Consider the following 7437-nt stretch of genomic DNA (forward strand, 5'->3'; position numbering starts at 1 on the left):
TACATAGCTCCTTCAGAAATTTGGCATATGCCGACACCTGCTGAATCGCATCGAGCAAAGGTAGGTTGATCTGCACATGCTTGAATATGTCGAGCATATCCTGGATCTTCGCAGCTTGCTTCCCTCTATATCCAGGAGACTCTAATGCTTTGGGATAGGGTGGTGGGGGAATATACTCTGCTGGCTCCTCCTCTTTGTGAGAAGGATCACTCCTATCCTTCTTCTGCACTGAAGATGAAGATGATGATGATGAAGGTAATAAAGATGATGATGGGGATGGGGATGATAATGATGGCTGAGCCGACGTAGGTGAAACAATGGTCTCTGGCTCCTCTATCCTCTCTCTACTCTCTCTCTCTCTGCTATTGACGTGATACTCTCGTCCACTCCTCAGGGCCATAACAGATTTGGCCTGCTGCTGTGTCTCAGTATGAAACAGGCCTCCAGTCATCTGGTCCTTGCCCTTCGGGTTTATGACAGCCTGACTCGGCAATGTACCCTCGGGTCTCCTACTAATAGCCTCAGCTAACTGTCCCATTTGCGACTCTAACTTCGCATTGGACTACGTATGTGAGCTCAATATCTGGCTACACTTCTCGAAGGCATTCTGATTAGAGGTTTTCACCTCTTGGAATGCCTGGAGAAGTCTCTCCTCAAAAGATGTCTGCGGGGCAGACTCCTGCTGAATCGGGGAAGGGACTGAAGAAGAAGACTGAGAATAGCTCGGCCTCTGGAATGGCTGAGTAAAAGATGGCTGCCGAGCTGGCTGAGAGGATGTAGGCATCTGCATGGAAGACTGTGGATTCTTCCATGAAAAATTGGGATGGTTACGCCAACCCGGATTATATGTAGATGAGAATGGGTTGTTCGGCGGTCTGACGTAACCCTGAGCTGCCTGAACTTGTTCTTGAACAAGTTCAGGGTACTAAGCTGCCGAAGGGCACTCAGTGATATCGTGTGCCGGACTGGCACAAAGAGTACACACCTACTGTGTAGTGGATGATCCTGAGAGAAGCTGGTCCAGCTTCTGAGCAATCATGTCTACCTTGCACTGTAGTGCAGTAGATGGACCAATCTCAAGAACACCAGCTTTCTTCTGAATGCTGGGTGTGGCTCTATCAGAATGAGAGCTCGAAGCATGGTGTAGGGAATTCTCGGCCAATGTATCAAATAACCTCCATGCTTCGTCATCGCTTTTCAGCATGAATGTCCCTCCACATGAAGAGTCGATCATCTGACGATTCTTGTCAGACAATCCATCGTAGAAGCTCTGCACTAGTTGCCATTTCGGCACCTGATGATGGGGACATTTCCTGAGGAGATCCTTCATTCTCTCCCAGGTCTCATGAAAGCGCTCACCATCTAGCTCTGAAAAGCTAGTGATGGCTCTACGATATTGGTTCGTACGACCAATGGGAAAGTATTTCCGAAGAAACTCCTGTTGCAATTGATCCCAGGACTCTATTTCTACAGAATCTAAGGACTTTAGCCAATACTTGGCTTTGTCCTTCAATGAGAAAGGGAATAGAGTCAACCGCAAGGCATCATCATCGAAATTATGTATCTTTACCGTAGAACAGATTTCGAGGAATTCATCTAAATGGCGGTAGGGATCCTCGTGACTAAGGCCATAAAAAGATGGGAGCATCTGAATAATGCTAGCCTTAATCTCATAATGAGGCGCTCTTACTTCGAGTCTCCGAATGCAGGATGCCTGAACATAATCTGTGGGAATGAAGTATTCCCGCAGAGGACGTGGATGAGCTGGGGGTGGAGGTGGAGGATCCATGTCAGCCATTGTTGTCAAACTTCGATGAGAATATAAAATTCTCTCTGGGTTGTCAACAAATGGGTGTAATGGGGTTCCTAAACCTCGTCGCCCCTGCATACACTGGTACTAAGACCAGATGTAAGCAAATGACCTAAATCTAAACTACACTAACACAGGTACTAAAACGTAAATAAAACAAATAACAATACTACGAAACAGAGATGCTAACTATCTATGTCAAAAGTCTATAACTAAATGAATAACAACAAAGTAAACTATTCTAAAATACTGAAACAAATAAATACAGGAAATCACAAACTAAGTTTTTCTAAAACCCACCTGTCTAATCGCTCCTTGCAGAATGATAATTAAGTGAATCCTAGAAAGAATAGTACGTGAATCCTATATTTACTAACTATGTTAATGCTATATTCACTTACTAATCCTACTAACTAAAAAGAAAACAAATAATTAACTAACTAAAATAAATTAATAAATCAAACTCTAAGAAATAAAGTAATTAATTCGCCGTTCCCCTGCAACGGTGCCAAAATTTGGTTGATATTTTGAAATGATATTTTTAAAAACAAGTATTTGCAATAAAACTTTGGAAAATTGTCAACCAATCTACAATTATAAAGTTAATACAACTACAATTAATCACTAAATTGAAAATGAAACAGCACTAAGTCCTCTGCTCCACACCAAGGGTATTTCCGTCTTTTCGCCAATTATTCACTCTTCGCACTTGGACAATAACCTTGGAAACTAAATATGCTTTTCAACCTAAAAATGCAGAGAAATACAAAGTTAGTATTCTAATCTAACAATGCAAACAATAACTAAAACTAATTCTAATTTTATGAAAATAATAAAACAAATGCTACTTATCAGACAATAATTAAATAAAATACTAAACTAATTCTTAAAATTAACTAAATTAATTCTACTAATGCTGTATGATGATTATGCAGCTCCTAAAATGCAGAAATTACTGAAAACAAGTCTAAAGTGCCGAAACTAAGGAAATTACGAAACTGCCCCTAACTAGTGCAAAATAGCTTTCTGACAATTTATCTGAAAACCACTGTTTGACAAAGAAAATGAGATCCGATTTTTCCGAAATTTGTTCTGTTCTTCAACTGACAGATAAACAATCTGACAGTTTTTACAGAATGAAAAAATGATATCTGGAACTCCAGATATAAGCATTTCAAATCTGGGAAAAATCAGGATATCGAAAGTCCTGTAACTTAAAATCCAGAAAAAGCGGTTTTCGAAAAATGCTTAAAAATCAGACCAAATGAACTTCGAAAGAGCTGAAATTTGGTCTGGAGTCAGATAACACGCCACTAAAGTGAACAGAAAATTTTTTTTTGGAAAACACGAATTTTTTACACAGAAAATAACGCTTGTGCGACAGGGCAAAAATCGGGTTTTTCTTTGAGTGCACTATTCACTTTATGAATTTATTTAAACACTATAAAATGCAAATTAAACCTAATGTAATCTAAATGACACTGAATAACAGTGTATATGCAGATGAATATTACAATTACGCTAAATGCATGACGAACAAAATACGATAAGCAAATTATCACTAAAAATACGTTAACTAACGATGCAAATGCAACTAAGCTACTCAATGAAATGCAATTCTAATTGAATACGTTAAATACTAAATAACTACGAGTCAACTAAGCACAAATTCACAAATCACCCACACAAACCAAACACAATTTATGCACACACTTCTACACTATACTAAATCAAATAACTTAAACTAATCAACCTAAAATCAAAATAGATAACATCTAAATGACATCAAACCCACTAAAGAACAAGGGCTAGGGTTAGGGTTCACTCGGTTGACTCAATTAGGCTCGGTTTTGACTTGACTAAGTTCGGGTTGGCTTGGGTGGAATCGGTTTTGACTTAGCTAAGGTTGACTCAAACTAGGTTCGGTCTTGACTCACCATGGGTTGGACTAGGACTCGACTAGGGTTAGGTTTTGACTTGGTTAGGTTACTAAGACTAGGTTGGACTCGGTTGAGGGTTGACTTAGTCAACTAAGGTTGGTTTGGTTTAGATGGGTTCGGTTTGGGTTAGGTTAGGTGAGATAGGCTCGGGATAAGGTTGACTCGACTAGGCTTGACTTGGATTAGGTTAGGTAGACTCGGTTAACCTAAACTTAGGTTAGGTTTGACTAAGTCTTGACTAGGGTTAGGTCTTGGTCTTGGTTGACCTAAGCTTGGGTTTGATTTGGGTTTGACTAGGGCTAGGGTTGACTCGACCTAGGTTTGGTCTAGGCTTTGACTAGGTTAGGTAGGCTCGGTTTTGACTAGACTCAAAGGGGTTTAGACTAGGGTTTGACTCACTTAATTGGGTCGACTAAAGTAGTAACCCTTTAATTATCCTACAATTAATTCAAAGTTACCGATTTTAATGAAGGAGGTTAGGAAAATAAAGTAATAATTATCAATGCTCAACTTGGAAATGATTTGGATTCTCCAAAAATCGCCCCACTGAATGAGGGAGTTACACTCCTTAATTATATTTTAAGACTCTCTCTTTGGAAAACGAAAAGTCCAATCTAGAAGGCCACGATTTTTGCTTTTCACTGATCGCTCCCCAAGGTGGTCTCTCTGACGACACTCTAGACACATCTACACTATCTACACTACTATTCTTCTCTATATGGTACAGATCTAAAGAATCCTCAGTAATGTACAACTCGGGCTGCTCCTCCACTAACTCCTGTGCAATGTCTACATGAAAGCAGTCCATGTCTCCCGCTGGTCCCATCGCGGCATTGAAAATATTCAGCTTTACCTTCCTATTGCCGAATGAGAGATCCATGGCTCCGGTCCTACAGTTGATGCACGCATTGGCAGTCGCCAAGAATGGTCTGCCTAAAATAATCGAAGTCTGGTGCTGGCTATCTACTCCTTCCATATCGAGAATAATGAAATCGACTGGAAAATAAAAGTCATCCACCTTAACTAGCACATCCTCCAAGACACCTCTCGGTACCTTGACAGAACGATCTGCCAGTTGAAGTGTAATCGGAGTCGATCTCATCTCTCCTAGCCTGAAAGAATCAAAGAAATATCCGGGCAGAATGTTCACGCTGGCTCCAAGATCGAGCAATGCGCGTTCTATCCGGATGTTTCCTATAGTACACGCAATGATAGGGGCTCCAGGGTCCTTGAGCTTTGGTGGTGTCTGATGCTGAAGTACTGAACTCACCTGCTCAGTCAGATGGACCCTGTTAGTAACTCTCTCTCTAGATTTACGCTTCTGCGTACATAGTTCCTTCAGGAATTTGGCATATGCCGGCACCTGCTGAATCGCATTGAGCAAAGGTAGGTTGATCTGCACATGCTTGAAGATGTCAAGCATGTCCTGGATCTTCGCACCTTGCTTCCCTCTATATCCAAGAGACTCTAATGCTTTGGGATAGGGTGGTGATGGAATATACTCTGTTGGCTCCTCCTCTTTGTGAGAAGGCTCACTCCTATCCTTCTTCTTCTCTGAGGATGAAGATGATGATGATGATGAAGAAAATGATGAAGATGATGATGGAGCTGGGGATGATAATGACGGTCGAGCCGACGTAGGTGAAACAATGGTCTTTGGCTCCTCTATCCTCTCTCTACTCTCTCGCTCTCTGCTCTCGACGTGATACTCACGTCCACTCCTGAGGGCCATAACCGATTTGGCCTGCTGCTGTGTCTCAGTATGAAACAGGCCTCCAGTAATCTGGTCCTTGCCCTTCGGGTTCATGACAGCCTGACTCGCCAATGTACCCTCGGGTCTCCTACTAATAGCCTCAGCTAACTGTCCCATTTGCGATTCTAACTTCGCAATGGGCTGCGTATGCGAGCTCAAAATCTGGCTACACTTCTCGAAGGCGTTCTAATTAGAGGTTTTCACCTCTTGGAATGCTTGGAGAAGTCTCTTCTCAAAAGATGTCTGCGGGGCAGACTCCTGCTGAATCGGGGGAGTGACTGAAGAAGAAGAAGACTGAGAATAGTTTGGTCTTTGAAATGACTGAGTAAAAGATGGCTGCCGAACTGGCTGAGAGGATGTAGGCATCTGCGTGGAAGACTGTGGATTCTTCCATGAAAAATTGGGATGGTTACGCCAACCCGGATTATATGTCGATGAAAATGGGTTATTCGGCGGTCTGACGTAACCCTGATGTAAGACCCGCAATTTTTCAGAAAATATCTGAATAAAATTCATGAGGCATTCACCGGTAAAAATAGCATTTTTTCTCATAATGCGAAACGGATCAATTCCTGCGAGCCAGTTATACTTAGGATATTCGTCGATTCGCGAATATATGCTCAAACACTCTGGAAGCCATAACTTCCTACCTAAACAAAATCAAAGGATTTCCTTGAGCCAACTTTCTTAGTTACGTCAATACGAAGAAAATGGCGTACTTAGAATTTTTCGGAAAAATGTCGCCAAAAACCCGAAATTCTTGCGGGACCCACGAAAATATTGGTGGGACCCACAGAAATATTTTTCAGAAAATATTCTAGAAAATTCTAGAATATTCTAGCATCTTCCAGGACCTTCCAGCTCCTTCCAGCACCTTCCATGGAAGGGATTTCTGAAAAGCCAAGGGGTATAAGGGTAAAAGTGAAACTTGGGGCCCAAGTTTCACTTCCTATAAATAGAGGAGTCCCCCTCTCTCTAAAAATCGCCAACTCCTCTCTCTCTCCTCCTTTTTCCAAACCTCCCCTACCTAGCCTAGCCCACCTGAGCCCACCTGACCTGGTCTGAGCCTGCCTGACTTAGCCTGAGCCTGCTTGACCTGGTCTGAGCCTGCCTGACCTGGTCCTAACCCACCTGACCTAGGTCTGAACCTACCTGACCTAAGTTTGAACCCAGTTGACTTGACTTGAACCTGGTTTGGTTCAAAGTCAAAGTCCAAGTCCTTTTTCGTCTGAAGTTCGAAGTTGATCCTTTTTCGAAGTCGAGCCTCGTTCGAAGCGTTTGAAGCAACCGGACTCGTTTCTTCCACGATTTGAAGTAAGTTCGCTTCGTTGATCCATCTCTCTCAAGTATTTGATTGTTTGTATATAGCATATACTTTCTAAAGTAGTATCTTGCTTTAGTTCTTGATTGAGCCCTTTTTGGACACTTCGTTGTTCACCCACTCGTCTCGGAACTATCGTCGGATATATTTATGTTCAAATACGCAGTATATGTGTTTTAAAAATGGTATCTCGCTTTAGTTCTTGGTTGAGCCCTTCAGAACACTTCGGTGTTCACCCGCTCGCCTTGTAACTATCGTTGGATGCGGATCTAGGTGTATATCTGCTGATTCTGCCGACGCGTCCTATATCGCACAGGCTATGTAATTTACCTTTGCCGTCGCGTCGTATGATGCCAAGGCTCCCTGTTTTCTGCAGTTACGATTACTGCACTTCCGATTATGCATTTACTTACGCCGTCGCGTCGAACGATGCCAAGGCTCCTGCTTTCTGTAATGTATTTACTTACGCCGTCGCGTCGAACGATGCCAAGGCTCCTGTTTTGTTATATATGTAGAATATTTCATTCAGTTATACACCCTGAACAATAGTATATGCATTTCTTTACGCCGCCGCTGTATAAAGCACAGGCTTCTGCTTATATTACATATATAG

At 42.1% G+C, this 7437-nt stretch overlaps 1 non-coding gene across 1 annotated transcript; it reads left to right on the top strand.

Annotated features, from left to right (window-relative positions):
* The first annotated feature begins 1292 nt into the window (after nucleotides 1–1292).
* LOC149818456 (small nucleolar RNA R71) lies at nucleotides 1293–1395 on the top strand. Its single transcript, XR_016427477.1, has one exon. It is a non-coding gene; the product is annotated as a small nucleolar RNA R71 (small nucleolar RNA).
* The last annotated feature ends 6042 nt before the right edge of the window (nucleotides 1396–7437 follow it).

The sequence above is a fragment of the Nuphar pumila genome, chromosome 13, assembly GCF_984573655.1.
Source record: "Nuphar pumila chromosome 13, dmNupPumi1.hap1.1, whole genome shotgun sequence".
Lineage (NCBI taxonomy): Eukaryota > Viridiplantae > Streptophyta > Magnoliopsida > Nymphaeales > Nymphaeaceae > Nuphar > Nuphar pumila.